The 23,031-nt window shown below is 36.0% G+C and overlaps 1 pseudogene across 1 annotated transcript in view; it reads right to left on the bottom strand.

Annotated features, from left to right (window-relative positions):
- Positions 1-4,765: 4,765 nt before the first annotated feature.
- Positions 4,766-23,031, bottom strand: part of LOC306665728 (RNA-binding protein Raly-like) — a 35,206-nt pseudogene continuing 16,940 nt past the window's right edge. Inside the window, exon 2 of the transcript in view lies at positions 4,766-5,653. The product of the transcript in view is annotated as an RNA-binding protein Raly-like (transcript). The remainder of the gene's footprint in view (positions 5,654-23,031) is intronic.

Genomic DNA, 23,031 nt, shown 5'->3' with positions numbered 1-23,031 from the left:
CATTGTGTAGTTACATATGTTGATTTTTAAAGCATTTATTTTTCCAAAGGAAAGGGAGAGATACATGCCAGGAAACAGACACAATTGTGTGTTTCTATAACTAATAATCTTTCATAGATATATTTGCTCCTGATAGGAGTCAATACAGATGTCTACAAAAATAAAATCAGTTTGGTTGGTTTAAGGCAGGGAGTGGGTTTCACTAACAAGTAGAATTAGATTAAAATTGATGATAAATTTAGTTATTTCAAATGAGAATAACATTGTGTAATATATTACTTAAATCATTGAGTCTTTTATTTAACTTATATCAGTTTCAAACTTGGGGGTAATTATGCTTGCTTTTGGTCATTGCTAAAACTCTTACTGTTCCTCTGAGAACCACATCCTCTGTGTTTTTTCACCCTCCCTATTCTGCCTCCCCTTTTCTTGAAGTGTTTCTTTTGTTTGTCTCCATTACACTAGCGCGCAGGGACACAGTGTTTCTGCACAGTGGGAGTTGGCAATCTCCGAAGAGGCTTTCCAGCATTGCTTTTTAGACTGAAATCATTACAATCTTCAATAGCTACTTGGATTAAAAAAAAAAAAAAAAAAAAACGGAAAGAAAGAAACTAGCACATTATTATTCTCAAAACCATCTCAATGTAAAAGGAGGCTATTCGCTTGGTTCTCCCCAACTCTCTGTTTCCTCCCTCCTCCTGTCACCCCTGCTCATCTTGCTCCTTTTCTCTCTAGATGTGTTTCCTTCACACCTAAGTTTAGTTTGCATGGTCCTGATTCACTAATTCTATTCAAACTGAGTATACAAATGCATTTGTTTCCTGTTGGTTCTGAATATTTTTATGTTGCTTATGCAAAGAATTGTAGTCAGATACATCTTACAGTCATTGATATTTGAATTATTATCTTTGAGAATGTGAAATATATCAGCATTGACCCAAGATAATGTTTTCAAACCCAGAAATTCTTAATATGTATTTACTTGACGGGAAAGTTGTTTTAGTAATAACCTTGCAACGAATTTTAAGTAGGTGAGATTTCTTGTTTGTAGTCATTCATACACCAAACACCACTATACTGTGTTTTTCTGCAGGTTCCTAAGTGCTTGCTTTTCATTAGTAGTAGCATTTGTTTATGCACATGCCCATGAATGACCCTAAGTGCACAGTAGAAACTGGGCATAAGGAGCTGTTTGCAGTGCCTTCACCCTGTGAAAGGGATTAGTGTATGTGAACATATAATATTTTCAACAGAGGTTTGTAGTGTCGTCACACGATTTATTTGTTCTCTTCGGTGAGCATAACTATAAATAATGAAAAGAAATGGCATGAATAAAGGAGAGAGTAATTTATGCACTTTATCAAAGCTGCACAGTCAATTCATATCCTATATACCAACTAGATATATGTATATTAAAATAAAATCAAAGTAATATGATGTTTTTCATTGTTAAGTAAATGGAAAATGTACTAAAAAAGCAAATGTAACAAATATGTAGTAATTTGTTTTTGATGTTTCTTATTTTGATGTCTTTTAAAATAAGTACTCAAGGAAATGGCATAGGATATATGTGCTCTTATTTGAAGTTACAATGTTCCCTGGACATACCGTAGAGTTTTCCCAGAAGATGTCAGTAAAGCTATTCCATCTTTCTATCTCCAGTCACTGGGACTCAAATAGAGTAAACAGTAGAAAGTTAGTGGTGTTTAAAATGTTTTGCTCATATAGTTTCTTATTCCAAATAGACTTAAATCATTGTACCAGATTAGAAGTAATTGATGAAATTTATGCACTCTGAAGTCAAATGATTTCACTCCTTTGTTAGAATTTAATTTTGCTTCTTAGTTTTTATTTGACAGGAACAAATGCAAGTTTACCTAAAACCAGGTTCTTAGACTATATCTCACCAAAATTTTCCCTTTCAAAATTCTGTCTATAATTCAAGGTCTAAGTTAAATAAATTTTTTTTGTATGAAATGTGTGTGTGTATGTGTGTATGTTGTTTTGAATTAATTTCTTCCTCTTTTGAAATCCTATGTCCCAGAATTTGTGTAATTTTCACAGTGCACATTAAACTTCCTCTTGTATCACATGCATTTATGTAGCATCCCCTCTCTCCTATCATTTTCAAATTCTTTAAGGACTAATATGATATATCCGCTTTCATTCAAGCTCCTCCAAATTCCTCCCTCAGTACTTGGTACGATGATACTTGTTGAACACACGACAAAAAAATAGAACATGACTATGATTGTCTCTTCTGTGTGACACAGGTTCCTATGTCTGTGTATACATTTGAAAAAATAGCAAACATGGTACTTATTATAAAAGACTGACATAAGAATAAATCAAAACTTATTATTGTTTTCAGATCTAGAAAGATATATATCTATATTAATATGAAAGTATTACAGATGAAATTCTATTATTAAAAGAAAAACAGTCATAAAAAATGTAGTTGTAGATTGCCTTTCCCATGCTCTGCCAATGGAACTATAATGTAAAATAAAGTGAACAGTTCAACTTTAGTATCATATCTGCAAATTACAGCTCTTCGAAATGCACTAGTTGCTCAAAAGGTTATGAATGATGTCATTTGCACCCATATAGGGAAAGGCTTTTGCCTGACTTTTCAGATCTATTTACAGAGATCCAAAATGTTCTGCCTATTTGTTTATCTAAAATATGTTTCTTCGTGAATGCTAGAAAGGAATTGCTTCTGTAATCCCAGGTATCAATTTGCTTCCTGTAGGATATTGCCTTATGATCCCTGCTCGGTCTCCTTTTATTTTTTTATAATCCCAAACCCTAGAGGCATCATTTCAGCCTAAGTCAGTGATTTAGAGGCTCTCATGCTTTTATTTATAAATGTGTATGCCATAAAAAGTTACATATCCCAGAATATAATGAAAACTGGTCACAAAATTTTGCTTTGAAATCACAAATATGCCCTAGTAAATATAGCCTCTGCCAAACCATGTATTTTTTTAATACTACAGTGACTGCCTGCTTGTACATGTTTGTTCTAGATTCAGAACCATACTGAGATTTGGGAATCTGATTTTCAGGGAGATCATGTAGCACACTCTGCATGTTGGCTAGAGGGCTGTCAATATTCTCAGTTATTCTTTCTTTCTGGGCAAATCAGCAGCCAAATATAAAACCTAGACTGGTTCCCTTTTATGCTGGGCACATACTATGTGCTGTGAGTTTGCTCTCCTTGGGCTATTATGGAGGTTCCAGAATTAGACTTCAAGGAAGAATGCAATGAATTAACCTTTACAAAATGTCTAGAACCTTACTGGGTGATTTACATGTATTATCTCATTCAATATCCATGTGGTTCCATGCAATAGTTAATAAATCAGGTTAAAACTTGAATTCTGGTGTCCTGTCCAATAAAAATAAGCTTATAATGGAAGGAGGGAAAGAAGAAGGGAAGAAGAAGCAAAGAAAAGATGGAAGGAAAGGAGGAAAAGGGAAGGTAGAAGAAAAAGGAAAAGTAAAATCCTAATAAATTCTTGTAAGATGTACTTTTTGGTTAAAGAGGTTAAGTAAGACCTACTGTTTTTGATTTAAATATATTAATTTCAATTGAAGTACTCATGCTGACATAATAAAAGTGTTTTAAGGTAATGAATCATTATTTTAAAGGTCACCAATTAAATTCATTCCCTTGAAAAATTTTCTACCTGCCATTCTCCAGGTGGACAGCCTCACATACACAGCTTTACTACTTGGTGTATAGACCCCAATGGTGCGAAGCTTTTAGGTGGAAACAGACATACTTTCAAGACCCCAGATCTGTGGTTAATCCTTGTCACTCAGAGGTATTTAGATGTGTCTGGCATTAGAAGTAAGTTTTCTTTCTCTCAGTTTCCATCTGATTCTAGGATATGTCTCAGAGAAATTGGCAGCAGATGATGAAAATAAACTGTTTTCTGTTCTATGTTGAGGGTCTAAGTTTTGCAGTTTACATACATGCATGCTTTCAGGGCAATTCTTGTTTCATATTATTTATTTTAGTTTTCCTATACTGACTCTCTTACACTGAGAAGTAGGAGCTAGAGCTAAACCTGGCAGGACATTGTGTAAGCCAAGTCAGAACATACCTGTGGGCCTCAGTGAGAGGAACCCAGGAGGAAGACATGGAGAGAAGAGAGTTCTATAAGAAGAACTCAACTGAAGCTCAACTTAGTTCTAAAGTTTGGGTTGGTTCTGGGTTTTATAGAGCTGGAAGCACATAAAACAGGAGTAGGAAAGTATTCTTAAAACAAAACTGAAAATTCTTACTTTGTCACTACAAATAAAACGGAAAACTGTGAGCCTATTACCAGTTCCCACTCAGGATCAGAGAAAGGGTTCATGCAAATAAGGGACTCTGAAACTCAAGCTGCTGCTACTTCTTTTTTTAGGTTTGGATACAATCTCTTTATTGTCAGGGACCCCTCCTTGTATGGCCCACCTCTCCAAAACTAAAGAAAAAACCCCAAGCCTGGGCTTGTCCTGGGGAGCGGAAGCAGAGTTTAGGGAACCCCCTGTGCCCTGCCCTCTAGCCTGGGTGTGCAGACAGGGAAGGTGCATGGGGAATGGTAGACTGATAATGCCACCTGCAGAGGATATGGCACTAGCTGGGATGTGGAGGTGGGAAGAGGAGTCCTGACTGCCAGCTTTCCTCTGGCACCCACTCCAGAAGTGGGTGCCCATCTTGAGGCCTGGGACAGTGATGCGCCTCTGCTGGTGTCTGCTACTCCCCTCAGGCTGCTTACTGCAAGGCCCCATCCTCAGCATCTGCGTCCTGGCTGTGCTCCAGTTCTTCCTCCATAAGTGACAGCAGGCCCTCCTCATTGCCATCATCTTGAGTCTGAGTTTCTCCCTGGGGCATGAGTGCCTCAGAAACAGCATCCTCCTGTGGGGCTGATGGCCAGCTGCTGCTACCACTATTGCCACTGCTACTACTGCCACCACCACTCCTGCTGCTGTTGCTGTTGTTCTTCTTATCACCTAGATTGGCCTTTTGCTCCTCTGCAATTTGCTCCAAGTGGGCCAAAAGTGCATTGACATTGGACTTGATCTGTGTCAGCCTGTCTTGATGGTCTGCATCTCACTGCTCTTTAACTTGATCTTGGCTGAGCTGGTGGTGATGGCTGTACAGCAAGCAAAGAGCTTGATAGATATGGTAGTTTTGACAGGATGGAACAAAGGAACTGTAACTCAGGGTCTCTTCATAGGGACTGCCCTGAGTACTGGCACAGGTGACAGGTGGCCATAGTAGTCAAAAAGCCTGTATATGGCAGATGCTGCTCTCCTTAGCCATTTGGGTCTATTGGGCTTAGATTCTCCAGCCATGTTGATGTCCAGGGTCTGCCCAGCCAGACTCTCCCATTCTCTCCCAGCATGACTGCCAGGGCATGGTGCTCATTGGCATACTGGACAAAGGCATAGCCTTTGCAGAGAACAGCTGGTCACACAGCCATATTTGGAGAGGATAGTCTCCACATCAGACTTCTTCACCACAGTTGTATTGAGTTTTCCAATGAACATCCGAGAGTTGATGAACTTGGGTCATTCTTGTTGGTTACATTGCCTGTCTGGATCTTCAAAGATATGATGACCACCAGTACTGAGTCTGGGCTTAGCCAGCTATTTCCTCCTTTGGGTTACAGGGTTAGCAGCAACTGCCTTTGGGAACAGTCCTCACCAGTGCCAAGATGTCTGGAGGAAGCTCAACCTTCTTATAAAGGAGACTCTGACTCTCTAGAGACTAGGTATAGCTAAATGCCAAGGAACACGAGACCAGAAGCCAGAAGGAAGTTTAAACAGAGACTGGGAGGGCTGGATTGTGGAAAGACAAGATGCCCAATTAGAAAAGATAATCACCATGGTAACTCACAGTTCACCCATGGTCATCTATCCAGAGGAGCTATTTAATATGTCATGCTAAGCAGAACAACAGATACAAACATGCCCCTTAAACATGTTCTAAGGTTAACCAACATAGGAAAGTCATGATTTGAATAAGTATTTCATGACTGTTTTTTATAATTCAAAGCATACATGAAGTCTGAGGTTTGGATAAAAACAAAGAAATAAAATTTTTGTTACTGCCCCATAGGAGCTTGAAATATGTAGTAATGTTGAGGGGGAAAATGTACTGGTAGTTTTCTAACAGCTTGTACTGTACCCAATATTAACCCGCTGGGCATATTGGAGCTGTAAGGAACCTGGATGCAATAGTAAGCTCTGGTTGAAAAAAAAATGCACCGATCAATAGCTTGTATTACTGTAAAAATCCTTCTGGGCTTAAAATTTTATTTTCTTGTATTATGATAGAAACCCTGAAGAGCAAGAATGAGAGCTAATCAAAGAAATAGTAGAAAACAGCATATGTGTCCCAATACATGATGGTCTCTATCAAGGACATTATAGGTTCCACAAGGAAAACTATATAGTAGTGGGATTTTGTATGTGTGTATGTGAAGTCTCCATGGTGCTGTTTCAGGATGTTTTTTATAAAGATTTTTTTTTCTAGCTACCAAATAAGTTCAACAATAAATCCTAAATAGAAAAATAATTCTTTTCATTGTTGCAAGTTTGTGTGGTACATTTATTTGTGTTTATAGTCTTACTCACTTCTCTTTTAATGTTTTACTTGAAACACTTGGAAATTATCTGTTTATCTCTTTGACTTTATCTATTTGATATGTATTTTTTATGTCAATGACTGATATTTTATATGCTTCTACTAAAATTACATATCCTAAAATGTAAATATCACTGAATAAGCATAAAATGTAAAGGTAATAATTAGAGCTATACTGTGACCAGTCATTTTTATAATAGTTTGGTATGTGAAATTCGTAAACATAACGGCTGATGCTATAAATTTACGGTCCTGTTTCATTGAAGAATGCAATTTATTTGCATTTCTTTATTCTTTCTCCTGCCAGGCAGAATGAAGTTGGTAGGAGTTGACAGGAAACTTAAAGAACAGGAGAAGGATTAAGTAAAATCAGGTGATAAGGAAATTCACTCATGAATTGAAGGTAAAGAAAAGTAGGGAGTTTGAATTCAGAATCAGATGCAAACCAGAACCCATACATTCAGGTCTTGGTATGTGAGGACGCAGAACTCACCAAGAGAAGAGGACTCCTTACATAGTTTTATCCACCTCCTATAATTAGCTGAGAGATCTTACTTTTAGTTTTATTCCTTAGTCAACCTGCAGCAACGATCATAGTCAAAGCAAACATTCTAAAATGCAAACCGGAAATCTAGTTATCTCACTTCCCCCTTTGTGCCTTCATTGCTTCCTGTTGACCTATGGTACATTTTGAACTTAGAGTGGCCTAACATGGCGCTTGTATAGAGTCTTCAGACCTAGGTTTACTACTCTGTCTCATACATTACATGAAGCATACCAAACTGATTAAAGTTCTCTGACCACACTATAAACTTGCCCTGGTGCTAATTCTTTAGCCTAGATACTTTCTTTACCGTTTCCAAATAAAATTTACCTTGTAGGACTGAGCCAGAATATTTCCAGGGAAGGCTTTCCACAAAACTTCTAGTCCGAACATCACACCCCAAACATTATATTCCCACAATACTCTAAAGGACTTAAAAATGAGAAAACATTGTATTTTTCATTATTCTGTCTTCTCACAAGAAGGTAGGCTCCTTGAAAACGAAGACTATATTCAGCTTCCCTATAAGATTCTGACCAGTTCTATGGTTTGTATTTTAATAGTTTTAACTGAAAGGAACAGTGAGAATATAGAGTGAGTCAAACTTCTGCAAAGGTTTACAAGCAAAAATTTTGGAACATTACAAGTATGTAAGTTGAAATGATGGTTTTTCTATAAGATACTTCCTATTATATTCAAAAAGATACTTGTGTTTACTTGTAGGGCACTTTATCAACTAAGACATATATGAGGTGAGAATGTAGGTGATGCCATCTAGCAGAGCACATAGCATATTTAATGTTCTTAATAGATGTTGACTGGGTAGATAGAATACTGGATAAAAGACCTTTAAGTATAAATTTAAACCTACTTAAATTGGGCTAGCTGTACCAGTCTGAGCATAAATGACTTAATAATATATTCCACAACAATATGAAAATTGATGAGATTGTGCTGGAAAAAAATATTTAAAACAAAACAAAAGCTAAGCAAAATAAGGGAGAAAGGCAGTCGGCTTGGGTATCATAAGGGTATAGGGAAGATCAGTGAAGTAGAAAGAGATTGAGAGGGAGAGAGGAGAAACAGGAAAGAAGAGTAAATGTGAAAAGAATTTATCAAATTTATGTTATGTGCATGTATAAATATAATACAGTTAATTCTACCATTATTTGTATCTGTAAAGCACAAGTCAAATATGAATAAATAAACGAGTGAATGGAAGACAAGTAGAGTAGAGGAAAGAAAATAGGGGGAGGGAGGAGGGGAGGGAAAGTGGGTACTAAGGACCAAAATGTAGTAAATTAAATTCCATGCATGTATTATTTTTTCAAAAGGAACTCAATTATTATGTATAAATATAATGCACTAATAAAAGGAAAAAATACATATATTGTTAAAAATGGAACTAAGCAAGACGTCTTAGGTTCAGGTCAATGATTTGAAGTACAGGAAATAGAGACTGGTTCGTGGAAAGGAAGCCAAACAACATCTGTATTTCTTAGTTCATAATGGTTATACCAAACCATGAATTCATTTCTCTGAGGTTTTTCCACTGCTATTCTTTTATCAAATAAGTCTCAATTTGTTTTATAGCAGATTCTTTCCCTCAAACTAAATAGTTAGAAAACACCTTATCCCTTTAGAAATTGACCATAAAATAGGGGAAATATCTGATTTTTTGAAACAATAAGAAGCAACAAGAACCAAAGATCCTGTTGTCCAATAGAATAATCTGGAAATGAGGACGATAAATATGAAAAAGACCATTTGGAATTATTTCAGAAGAAACACACCCATAGATTGGATGGAAGTTTCTCTTGATGAGATGTAGCATTTGTGTTAGTTTCCTTTTCATTGCTAGGACAAAATACCTGGGAAAAACAACTTAGAGGAGGAAAGATTTATTTTGGCTTACTGTTTCAAAGGTTTCAGATCATGGTCAGTTGACTCCAAGGCAGAAAATTCATGGTGGAAGGTCATGGAAGAAAAAGGTGGTCATCTCATGGCAGATGGGAATTAGCAGGTGGGGAGAAGGAAGTGATCGGGGACAAGAAATACCATTCCAAAGCACGTTTCTAGTGACCCACTCCCTTCAACTAGGTTCTACCTCCTACAGTTTCCATCACCTCCCAGTAATGCAATAATTAGTAATCCATCAATGGGTTAATATACTGATGAGGTCAGAGGCTTCATGATCCGATCACTTCCAAAAACCCCCACCTCTGAACACTGCTCTATTGGGGACCAAACCTTCATTCAACACATAAGCCTTTTGGGGACATTCCAGATTCCAACCATAAGAACATTTAATTATTTTTAATTACTTAATTTGAGAGATGAAACAAAACCTGCTGGTGTTTGGGACCACAATTTAAGCTCAAACAGATGCATTTTAAAAATTCCAGCTTAAATCTGTCAAACTAAGAGTCATTTAAAAAAACTAAGAATTTTAGAATATAGTGTACTATAGTAGTTGAATTATGGTCTACAATGAGAACTGTTATAAAGTATGGACTAACTCAGTGGATCAAAATATATACATAGTATCCGTACTTAACAATTCTATCAGACATGTCACCAGAAAACAAATGTCCGTTAAATACACTACCTTTTCTCCTTCCTGGTAGAAAATTTGCAGTTATATTACATCTTCCTTTATGGAAGATTTGGGAATAGAAATCTCATAACATTTTCTGTCTATAGTAAGGTCTTTATAAGCTTTCAAAAATCATTTAATTTCTTTATGGTTGAAAATTTGCTAGAATATTTTTTTTTAGCTTTCATAAATATACATTCAAATATTTCTTCTTATAAAGTATATGATTAAGAACATTCTGATGTCAGTCATTATTCTAAAGATAAACCTTTGTTATACATTTCATTGGATGCAAATGTAAAATTGAGTTGAATTTCCTCAGATGTTTACCTTTAATAAATCCATAACATTGTATATGTTTTGTTTTGATTTCTTACTTTTTCTTAGACCATTAGTGTGCCTTAAGATTCTATTTCATAGAGGGTTATGCTTAGTTGAATTGTGACTGATTACTTAATTACCTGATATATTAGTAGAGTTGTTAATAAAGGAGGTTTTGGGATCAGACCAACCTGGTTTTGAATTGAAGCCCAGCAATTTACTAATTGAATAGCCTCTATACCCTCCTAAAGCATCACTTAGTTTTTAAACACGATATGGAGATATCATTATTATCTATCTTATTTGACTATTGTCTTGGTAAAATCAGAAAATATAAATAAGACTTTTGACTGTGCTTCATGTGTACTAAGCTTAATATTAACTATTATAACTTTCATGTGCTTAAGTAAGTGGATTTATGAATTATGTTACCCACTTAAACCTAACTGAAACCCTATAAAAGGAATATGTGACATAAAGATTTCTGCAAAGAAAACACAAATCACATATCATACTACTAAAGCAGGAATACTGCATAAAATTTGGAAGGAATTCACAGTTTATTCTTTGTCACTGATTATACAGTTTAAAAACCATGATAATCTATTGCTTCTCACATAAAACTGGTTAAAGAAATTAAACATTAAGATTCCTGATATGTGATTTACATCCACTATTTCAAGATTGAAATTCACACCTAGTTTATTATGACTTTGAGATCTATGCTATTGATAATACAATACCATTACAATGAATGTATTTTGAAGTACTCATATATATTATGAAAATGCAACACTATAACTTGATCAACTATTTTATAATGCTTTTGTACTCAATATGGGGCTTATTTTCTGGACTTAGTTATGAGTATTTAGATGCCTCTTTTTTTTAATTAAAAATCATAAATTTACATAGGGCAATGTTCTTTGATTCATTCTGTTATTTATTTTTCCCTTCCCCCCCACCCCTCCCACCCCTCTTTTCCCTCTATACAGTCCTTCCTTCCTCCATTCTTACCACCCTCCTTATCCCTAACCCTAAACCTAACCCTAACCCTAACGCTAACCCCTCCTACCCCCCATTATATGTCCTCATCCGCTTATCAGCGAGATCATTCGTCCTTTAGTTTTTGAAGACTGGCTTATCTCACTTAGCATGATATTCTCCAATTTCATCCATTTGCCTGCAAATGGCATAATTTTATCATTCTTCATGGCAGAGTAATATTCCATTGTATATATATGCCACAGTTTCTTTATCCATTCATCAACGGATGGGCATCTAGGTTGGTTCCACAATCTGGCAGCTATGAACATGTCATGTCATCAGCGAACAGGGATAGCTTGAGTTCTTCTTTTCCTATTCATATCCCTTTAATTTCTTTGGATTGTCTAATTGCTCGAGCTAGAGTCTCAAGAACGATGTTGAATAGAAGTGGTGAAAGAGGGCATCCCTGCCTTGTTCCAGTTTTTAGGGGGAATACTTTCAGTTTTTCACCATTTAGAATAATATTGGTCATGGGCTTAGTGTAGATAGCCTTTACAATGTTACGGAATGTTCCCACTACCCTGATTTTTTCTAGTGTTTTGAGCATGAAGGGTTGCTGTATTTTATCGAATGCTTTTTCTGCATCTATTGAAATAATCATGTGATTCTTAACTTTTAGTCTGTTGATATGGTGAATGATATTTATTGATGTCTGGATGTTGAACCAACCTTGCATCCCTGGGATAAAACCCACTTGATTGTGGTGCACTATCTTTTTAATTTATTTTTGTATGTGATTTGCTAAAATTTTGTTGAGAATTTTTGCGTCAATGTTCATTAAGGATATTGGTCTGAAATTTTCTTTCCTCTATGTGTCTCTATCTGGTTTAGGTATCAGGGTGATATTGGCTTCATAGAATGAGTTTGGGAGGGTTCCCTCCTCTTCTATTTTATGGAATACTTTGAGAAGTATTGGAATGAGCTCTTCTTTAAAGGTTTTGTAGAACTCGGCTGAGAACCCATCTGGTCCCGGACTTTACTTTGTTGGTAGGCTTTTGATGACCTCTTCTATTTCATTGCTTGAAATTGATTTATTTAAGTTGTGTATGTCCTCCTCGTTCAGTTTAGGTAATTCATATGTCTCTAGAAACTTGTTGATGTCTTCAAAGTTTTCTGTTTTGTTGGAGTATAGATTTTCAAAATAGCTTCTAATTATGTTTTGTATTTCACTCGTGTTGTTGAGATATTTCCTTGTTCATTCCGAATTTTAGTAATTTGAGTTTTCTCCCTCTTTCTCTTTGTTAGTGTGGCTAAGGGTTTATCAATTTTGTTTATTTTTTCAAAGAACCAACTATTTATTTTGTTAATTTTTCCGATTGTTTCTTTTGTTTCAATTTCATTGATTTCGGCTCTGATTTTAACTATTTCCTGTCTTCTACTACTTTTGGTGCTGGTCTGCTCTTCTTTTTCTAGGGCTTTGAGCTGTAGTGTTAAGTCGTTTATTTGTTGATTTCTACTTCTTTTGTTGAATGTGCCCCATGAAATAAATCTTCCTCTAAGTACCACTTTCATAGTGTCCCAGAGATTTTGATATGATGTGTTTTTGTTCTCGTTTACTTCTAAGAATTTTTTTATTTCCCTCCTCTTATCCATTCATCATATAATAGTGTATTATTTAATCTCCAGGTATTGGAGACGTTTCTGTTTTTTAATTCTGTCATTTATTTCTAATTTCAATCCATTATGATCTGATAGAGTACAAGGTAGTATCTCTATCTTCTTGTATTTGCTAACGGTAGCTTTGTGGCATAAGACATGGTTTATTTTAGAGAAGGATCATGTGCTGCTGAGAAGAAAGTGTATTTGTTCTTTGTTGGATGGTATATTCTATATAAGTCGGTTAAGTCTAAATTATTGATTGTGTTATTGAGATCTATGGTTTCTTTGTTCAATTGTTGTTTGGACGATCTATCCAGCGGTGAGAGAGGTGTGTTAAAATCGCCTAGTATTATTGTGTTGTGGTCTATTTGATTTCTGGAATTGAGAAGGATTTGTTTGACGTACATGGATGAGCCAATGTTCGGGGCATAGATATTTATGATTGTTATGTCTTGCTGATTTATGCTTCCTTTAAGCAGTATGTAATGTCCTTCTTTATCCCTTCTGACTAGTTTTGGCTTGAAGTCCACATTATCTGAAATGAGGATGGATACTCCAGCTTTTTTGCTGTGTCCGTGTGCATGGTATGTTTTCTCCCATCCTTTCACCTTTAGTCTATGGGTATCTCTTTCTATGAGATGAATCTATTGCAGGCAGCATATTGTTGGATTTTTCTTTTTAATCCAATCTGCCAGTCTATGTCTTTTGATTGATGAGTTCAGGCCATTAACATTTAGGGTTATTATTGTGATATGATTTGTATTCCCAGTCATTTGAGTCATTTTTGTTTTTTTGACATGATTTGGTTTCTCCTTTATTTGGCTATTCCTTTAGGCTAGTTCAGGGTTATTATAGAGATATGATTTGGTTTCCCGGTCATTTGGTTCATTTTTTAAATTTTGTTTATTTATTTGTTTGACACAACTTGTTTCCTCCTTTATTTAACAATTCCTTTAGGATAATTCCTCCCTTTGCTGATTTGCTTCTTTGTTTTTCATCTCTTCCTCATGGAATATTTTGCTGAGAATGTTACGTAATGCTGGCTTCCTTTTTGTAAATTCTTTTAGCTTTTGTTTTTCATGGAAGGATTTTATTTCATCGTCAAATTTGAAGGTAAGTTTTGCTGGGTATAAGATTCTTGGTTGGCATCCATTTTCTTTCAGGGCTTGAAAAATGTTGTTCCAGGCCCTTCTAGCTTTTAGGGTCTGGATTGAAAAATCTGCTGATATCCGTATTGGTTTCCCCCTGAATGTAATTTGGTTCTTTTCTCTCACAGCCTTTAAAATTCTGTCTTTATTTTGTATGTTAGGTATTTTCATAATAATGTGCCTTGGTGTGGGTCTGTTGTAATTTTGTATATTTGGAGTCCTATAAGCCTCTTGTACTTGGTTTTCCATTTCATTCTTCAGATTTGGGAAATTTTCTGATTTTATTTCATTGAATAGATTGTTCATTCCTTTGGTTTGTTTCTCTGTGCCTTCCTCAATCCCAATAATTCTTAAATTTGGCCTTTTCATGATATCCCATAATTCTTGTAGTTTCTGTTTATGATTTCTTACCATCTTTTCTGTTTGGTCAACTTTGTTTTCAGGATTAAATATTTTGTCTTCAGTATCTGAGGTTCTGTCTTCCAGGTGTTCTATCCTATTGGTTATGCTTTCTATGGAGTTTTTAACTTGGTTTATTGTTTCCTTCATTTCAAGGATTTCTGTTTGTTTTTTTTTCAATATCTCTCTTTATTGAAATGATCTCTTGCTTCCCTTATTTGCTCCTTTAACTGTTGATTGGTGCGATCATTTAATGCCTGCATTTGCTCTTTCATCTCCTCCTTCAATGCCTGCCTTTGCTCTTTCATTTCCTCGTTTGCTTCCCTGATTGTTTTAATTATGTACATTCTGAACTCCCTTTCTGACATTTCTTCTGCTGTGCTGTCATTGGGTTTTATTGATATAGTATCTAGGTTTGTTTGGGACATTTTTTTCCCTTGTTTTCTCATATTGGTCAGATGTCAGTGAGACTTTGTGATATTGCAAAATTCTTCTATTGGCTTATAGTGTCCCTGTATATTTCCAGTGTATCACCTTCCTGCCTCAGTAGCCTGAAGTCTTGGAGTAACTTGATAATGTAATGCTTCCAAGGAAAACTGCCCCTAGCCCACTACTGGTTCCAGGACTTGGAGCTGACTCTGTGTGGAAAGGCTCTCACTGGGGGGACTGCTGCGAGAAGCTGGTCGTGTGGGAGGAACCCACCGCTGGAGTGCCCAAGGCTGCCTGGAGAAGACTCTAGCTGCCCTGCCCTACTCTAATAAGCTGCCTGAATCCGGGCCTGCCGCCCGGCAGAGCTTCACCGGGTGGGGGCGACTCACTCGTGGTTCTACTTTAGTCAGAGTCTCTCAATGCCTCCCCTTCTTGAATCCTGGGTTCTGGAGCGACTAGAGATGCAGCCACCCTCTAGTCCACCATCTTGGATCGCCCCGTGGAAAAAGTCTGCGGCCGAAGGGGGCAGGGACGCCTGGAGAGGTCTTTGACTGCCCTGCCCTGGTCCCAGAGGCTGCTTGTGGGTCTGAGGTTTCCGCTGGCTTGGGGACTTGTGGCTGGCTCTGTGTAGAAATGCTCTCACTGGGCGGTCTGCTCCGAGAAGCTAGGCAAAAAGGCACTTCCCACCGGAGGGAGCTGGGCTGCTTGTGGAAGTCCCTGGCTGCCCTGTCCTGGTCTCTGAAGCAACCTGTGGGTGGGCCGGAGCTCGCTGCTCGCTGGATCAGGGACTTGGAGCTGGTTGTGTGCAGAAAGGCTCTCACTGGGGGTCCTGCTCTGTGAAGCTGGAGAATCTGGCCCTGTGGGAGGAGCCCTCCTCCGGAGTCCTCAGGGCTGCCTGGGGGAGACTCTAGCGGCCCTGCCCTACTCTAATAAGCCGCTGGAATCTGGACCTGTCGCCTGGCCGAGCTGCACCAGGTGGGGGAGACTCACCCCATGGTTCTATTTTAGTCTGAGTCTCTCAATGCCTCTCCTACTTGAATCCTGGGTTCTGGAGTGACTGGAGATGCAATCCCTCCAGTCTGCCATCTTGGATCACCCCATCTAGTTGCCTCTTTTGAGGTTCCTTAATAAATGTGGCAGAGCCTATTTTTGTTTTATTTTATTTTGTTTTGATAAACTTCCAGCCACATACACCTACTCTTTCTCTTGCCACCTCCATTCTAAGTTCCAGAAAGCCTACTGCTCCCTTACCTAGTTTTTCCTGCATGCATTCTGATTAAATCCAATGACACATGAGGAGAAGTCTGTTGGGGACATCTGGTTATATATTATTCCTGACAGGCATGGCTGGTGCTGCTGTGTCCCTATATCTTTAAATACAGTGTTATTATTTGGAAGAGTGACAGCAATTTCACTACCAAGGCTCAATAAAGGAGGGATGAAGAAATAATAATAATAATAATAATAATAATAATAATAATAGAGATGAAGAATGATTAAACAAACTTGCTACCTGCTAACATGGTTGAGCAGGTACCATCTACAGATTACTTCCCTCCACATTTCCCCTTATGACTAACATGATTGTCCTACTCCAGTCAATTCTATTTTGCTATTCTTTTCCTTTGGCCTGCATTGGTTTTGTAATGTGAGTTCATCATTTTAAACATTCTTTTTATAACTTATGCCATGCCATTTCCCAAAAATTTTGAAATGACATAATTATAAGAAAATTTAGAAGAAATTGATAAAATGTTACCTTAAAATTAATAACAACAATAAACTATAATAGTTTCTTAGAGGAAGCATAGATCTATTTGGTCTTGAATAGCAATTTTTGAGTAGCACTTCCTATGTGATCTTTATATAAGGAACAGCAAGTGATTCAGGGGATAATTTCTTTCTGTGACCTTACTCCATGAACTGTAATTTTATTTATAGGTATTTTATACAGCTGCCTATTGTATGAATCCTTCTATAGAGTAAGTCAGGATCATCAATACACAACTCAATGACATCAATTATAGGTTAGGTCAATAGAACCTATGTAAGATACTTTATAGTTGGACATTCTGATTCAAAGCATAATTCATAATTTGTGCATGGGGGGGATAGTTTTCAGTTTTCTTTCCAAATGCAACATAATCCTCAGTTTGAATTTTGATGAGCCAACGAGTTCAGGTAGGTCACCATTCTACTCTCTAATGGAAGCCCATGGAAGAAGCATACTGTATTTTTGGTTGAGGGAAGATCCATATATCTAGAAATCAGTGAAACTAGTTCTGTAAGCAGTACTTGAGGTATATATAAAGATGCATCGCTGAACAGGAAGCCATTACACTTCACCTGAAGGTGGACTCATGGACACCTGTGTTCTAATGAGGCAGTTTTAGGACCTTGTAACACATGAACTGGTGACAAATTCTTCCAATTTCTGCTCCATGGAAGACAGTAAAATATAGATTTTGGTCTAAAATTGCTCAAAGCATGTATTATCAATTACTAATCATAGATATAGAAAAAATAAAAACACAAATCTCTCTTCTTTCTTTCTCTCTCTCTCTTCTTTCTTTCTCTCATACACACACACACTCACACACACACACACACAAACCCACACTCACAAATTCATTATTTTATATTCTTGCATTTAGTGTGGTTTTGAGCAATATGGCATCTATCTAAATTCACTAGGAATAAGTATTCTGCAGAATAAAGTATTAGAAATTTAGATTTTCTCTATCAGATATAATAATTTTAGCATTAAAAAATTTAATATGAAGCCAGACCTTTGGAAAATCATACATTGGGTAACCTCTAGTTTGTAACAATAAAGTTTTATAATCAATATATACAAATATCAGTTTTCTGTTTTATTGGGTAAGGAAGGAAAATTATGTTCTTTATGAGGTACAGAATAAAGAGCACCTTCAGATGCTAGGTGCTTTTCAGAATATGTGCCTAGTCTGAGAGGAATAAATATATGTTTGTAGATGTTACCTTAGGCTAAGAACAGGCAGATAAGAAAAGGCAGATTTTTCATAGATTATGCCAGAATATTTATTCTCATCTGGGGTTATCTCTGTTATATCAGGATTTTAAATTAAAATAAAAATCTAAAAAATTAATAGGGCATGCATTTACAGCACAAACCAAGAAAGAGAAATTAAACTTCTTGAATTAAAATACTCCCCTTAATCTCCCACCCTACCCACCAAGCACCATTTCTTTTTCAGTGATATTAGGAATGATACACCAAGACTTTAACTGGTGGATAAGCTAGATTATGTTCAGCATAAACATGAACCCACATTATTTCAATTCTCCTACTACATTTTGCTGAAAGAATTAAATCAAAATATTAGCAGTGCTTGTATTTATCCTTCAGTTGTTGGAGGTTTCTCCAAATAGCAAAATCCTGTTTCTTTCACGGTTCTGGATTTTTTCCCAGGGCATCACCATTAGTGTCTGTGTTTATCTTCTTTATCAAAACTTAGTCTATGAAGTCATTTTCTATAATTTTCCTTTTAGCTTAGCCTCACAAAATCTATTATTCTAAAGCTGGGATAGCATGCCACATTCCACCTCTGCCTGTGCTGCATAAGCACTTTGAATGATGACAGATCAGAGATGGGCCTGAATGCATAATTATTGTGACATGTAGTTAATGTTGGTTGATAAAAGTAGGCACACATAATTAAGAAAACATGCTTGATAAAGCTAGGCAGTTTATTAAGGACTTAGGTAGAGAACAACTGTGAGGAGTTATAAGGATTCATAAACTTCCTTTTGCCTCTTCAAATGTCACTGTCTCTGATTGTCTTCCAGTTCCTGTATAACATTTGTCCCATGCATAATAATTTCCTCCTTTCCTCCCACCATCCTAGAACAGTTTTGCCTTTTCAACTAGTTACTGTTACCACCATTTAATAAGAAGGTTTTGCTGGGCTTTCTAATCGAAAACTTGCTTTTATCTTTCTTCATGAAAGAATTGAAATGGCTTCTTTCAGGTTGCTGTAGCCTCTGGGGAGATAAGGACCCTGCGGTTAACAGGATGAGAGATTTTTGTTTAGAAATTTTTATTTAGACAATGAAAAATGACCTCTGTAAACTCAAAGCTATCTTATTTTGGGGCTTTAGGCTTCTGGCAGATAAATCAATTGGGCCCTTGGGACAGCAAAGGAAAAACCTTTGCAGTAACTATGTCAGGGCAACGCAATAGATTTGTTGTGAGTATGCAGTTGTGTTGAATGTAGAATGCACTTAAAAATAAATATCATTTTATTTTCTATTAAATATTCAGGATCTGGATTCTACTCTTTTCAGCTAGTGCAAAGAAATATTTCTTTCTCTGATGCAAACTGGAGAAAGCAGATTTAATGTAAAAAATATGTGGCTATTGTTTGTATTTTTGATTTTGACTTTTTAATTATTTACCTGAGAGTTTACTAATGGAGATTCTTTTAGATTTAAATTCTCAGTTATACCCTCATATTAAAAATATCAGTATTATAAACTGCTCTTTTGTGGGTAAACCATTTCATTGTTTCCTAAATAATAGAATAGTAGTTTGTCAAAAATATGCTTTTCCAGATTGCAGCAACATTTTTCACACCTGTTCATAGACTCAAGGAGCTTTGCAGATCCTCACAGCATGAATTTGCACTGCATGTTCACTCTAAAGAAAGAATGTTGCAACTTGGCTGTGTGCTTTTTTACCTATGTCATGAAGAGTGCAGATTCAGGGTGAAAAGTTATGCAGAATAACCTGCAAATTAGACAAGGAAACAAACCAAAAGACAGATGCTCAACCAACATGCATAGATGTGCAATTGTTAGTGATGGATATCGATCTACATAGTAAAGAGGCAGCTTTGAAGAGGTTAATTTTTTTTCCCATTGAACAGGAAAACTTGACACAACATTTTGTAATGTCATTGAGTTTATGATGCAAACCAATAAAATACATGAGATGAAAAATTAAAGTCTATTGGAAAAGTGTAAAGTGCTCAGCAAATATCACATGAAGAGTCACAATAAAGACAGTGGGAAAAATGAGATTAGGAGACGACCAAGGAATATATGAAACACCATGTTCACCTTTTTATTTATTTATTTTTTGACTGACTGACTACTTGGGTGTGGGAACAAATCTATTTGACTATCTCCTTTTTCTTTTCTTTTTTAAAATTTCCTTTTCTTTTTCCCTCCTTTTTCAAAGTTAGTGAGTTAGGCTACAGTCAGAATTAATGAATAAACCACATATTATTTATTTTGACAGAATTCTTAATTTAGAACCTCAAATAATCTAAAATACAAAACAAAGATATTATTTAAATATACATGATTTGGTCACATTGACTTTTCGCAATGATCAAATGTAGGTTCCAATTTTTGGGGTAATGAGACAAATAAATCATATATTTGTATCTGGGTTTCTTTTCCAGTAAAAGTAGGCATTATGCAAATCTCAAAATATTGTTATAAGAAGGAATAAGTGATATGATAGATATAAATACAGTAGATAATTGTTTTTGAGCATTTGCCTGTACAGTCACTATTTACATGTGTTCATTTATTTCTCATGAGAAACTTATGGGACATATACTACTACAAATATCCTAATTGGGAAACAGAGGCATAGAGTGGTTAATTATCTGCTGTTAAGTGGAAGAACTGGCCAGCAAGCCAAAAAGCTGTGCTCTTAACCTCTATGGTATGATCCTTTATGCCAGGTACAGTCTGCATTCAGGAAATACAGAGATTCTATTTCTTTCCTTCACCAATATTTAGTGTGTTGATTAAGATATGTATAATCACCTATGCTTTGAAGTTAAAATTTTTCAGATTATTGAACAAATTATGTGCTTCAATTTAAATATGTAATTCAATTAATAGATCAAAGTATGCCTGTTTATTATTCCCTTTTCTTTAAAATAATATATTACAACAGAGTATTTGATTCAATCCATGATTGGCATTTACCATGTCCATAATATCACACTATTTATTGTTGATGATGCAGACTTTCTATACGTCTCAAGGTCTTTACTCATAAACACATTAAAAAAGCAGGGAATGAATAAGTTTAACTCGAAACCAGTAGAAAATAATTTAAGATATTACTTTTAATTGTTAATGTAACTAAAATTCCTGTGGCTGTAATACAGATAACACAGCCAATGAACTATCAGACTGAAAAAAAATTTGGTTACAATTAATAATGAATGGTTCATGAAAAATTCTTTGAACTTGTTCGTTAAACACTTTGAAAATTTAGTTCTCCATAGACACTTGTAATGACACAAGTGACCAATTACATTTCTAAATTATTCATGATATCCATGCTTATGCAGTTTCACTCATTCCATTATTGGACTTCTTATTTTTCAACTTCTTGAAAACTAACTGTCAATCCAGAGATGGGACATCCCACATGATCAAAATTATAATAGTCAGGGACTAGTGCTCTCTCAGTGGCAGAATGCTTACCTTGCATGTGTGAGGTACTGGGTTCAATCCTCAGCACCACATAAAAATAAATAAATAAATAGGAAAAAGAATGATATTATAAAATATTGGTCACAAAGTCCATTTACTAAAAGTCCATGCATGTTACTGTAAGGTGGCTTCCAGACTCCCATTCAGTACTTCTTATTATATTTGTCTGTTTTCAGAGCTGAATATAGATTCAAACTATCAAGTAAGAAAGAAAAAGGACTGTTTAGGGGCACATAGATAATGCTACAAAGTCCTATGTATTATTGGTAACACTTAGTTCAGTTTCCCCTACAGTAGTTAATGTTCAATAATTATGTGTTGAATAGAGTGTCATTAAGGAAAGAAATATCAAATTGCAAAAGTAAGCATAGAAATAGTGCTGTACAAGAATCTATGATTTTTAGTATATATTTTTTAGTTGCAGATGGACACAATACCTTTATTTTATTTATCTTTCTTTGGTGTTGAGGATCTAACCCAGGGCCTCACACAAGCTAGGCAAGCACTCCACCACTGAGCTACAGTCCCAGCGCTGATTGTTTAGCATGGGAGACACTACAACATTTCAATAGCTATTTTAAGACATTAATTTATGATATTTTATGCCTACAGTAATAAGATTTCTTTACCAGTTAAAGTTAACTTGTGTTTTTAACATTATGTTTATAGTATCAGAGTAATATATGAAGTTGAGAATATTCCTATCAAAAGTCTTAATATTTTAAAGGATCACACATACATTAAAAAATCCACAAAAGGGTAGAGAAAATTATTAAAGCAAAGATGTAAAAGAGTACATCAAAACAAATAGTAATTAGTGACAGCATAATGTTGATCATCACAATGCTAAGATATATAAGGGTTATCAGTCAAGGTAACAGGGTACATCTGGATAAATTGAGACTTGTTATTTACATAGGTATAATTCACAAAGGAGTGGTTGAAGTTGGTATCAAAACAAACAACTAAACAAACAAAAAGTGTTACCACCTAACACCTCACACCTCAGTTCAAAGAAAAAAGAAAAAGGGAGGGGGGGGGGGGAGAGAGAGAGAGAGAGAGAGAGAGAGAGAGAGAGAGAGAGAAGAGGAAGTTACCAAAGAAGGGTTTGAAGTTAAGGAAGATACCCAGTTGAGGAGACCTGAGAACAGAGTAGGCAGGATAATGAATATCCTGATCTCCTGATCTCAGTCCTTCAGTTTTCCAGGCTCTTGCTGATGTTCCCCATCAGCTGAACCTAGTTGGGAGTGGTAAGGTGTGGAAGGTTGTTTGTGAGAGTTCATGTAGGTCAATCTTTCATGGCAGAGACAGAGTGGAGAGACAAAGGGAAGATATCTGATTTTCAGAGCAAAAGTGAAATAATGTTCCAAAGATCAAAGCACTGAGTAATTGGAACATCATTAAAGTTGTCAGTAAACAATTACAAAGAAGAATGATAGGTCTTTTGCAGAAAAATGAGTGGAACTAGAGATCATCATGTTCTGTGAAATACACCAGATTCAGAAAGACAAACATCACATTTTCTTTCATATGTGGAACTTTGGAAAAAACAAACAAAAAAAGATAAAATGAATGTAGAAGGAAAACAGTGTAGAATGTAGAAGAAGGGGCTAGGAGAGGGAGTGAAAGGGTGAGTAATGGGTGGGGTAGACATGATCGAAATGTATTATATACATGTGTAAATATACCACAAAGGAAAGAGGGAAGGAAAAGGCTGTAGGTTAGAGTTTGGAAACAAATTTCATATTAAAATTTTATTTCTTTGAAAGTAGACACTGTGTTGTATTCTACATTGTATTCCTGA

Source organism: Sciurus vulgaris (genome assembly GCF_902686455.1).
Source record: "Sciurus vulgaris genome assembly, chromosome: 7".
Taxonomy (NCBI): Eukaryota; Metazoa; Chordata; class Mammalia; order Rodentia; family Sciuridae; genus Sciurus; species Sciurus vulgaris.
The sequence above is the reverse complement of the archived record's forward strand: the minus strand, read 5'-3'. Positions and strand labels throughout refer to the sequence as shown.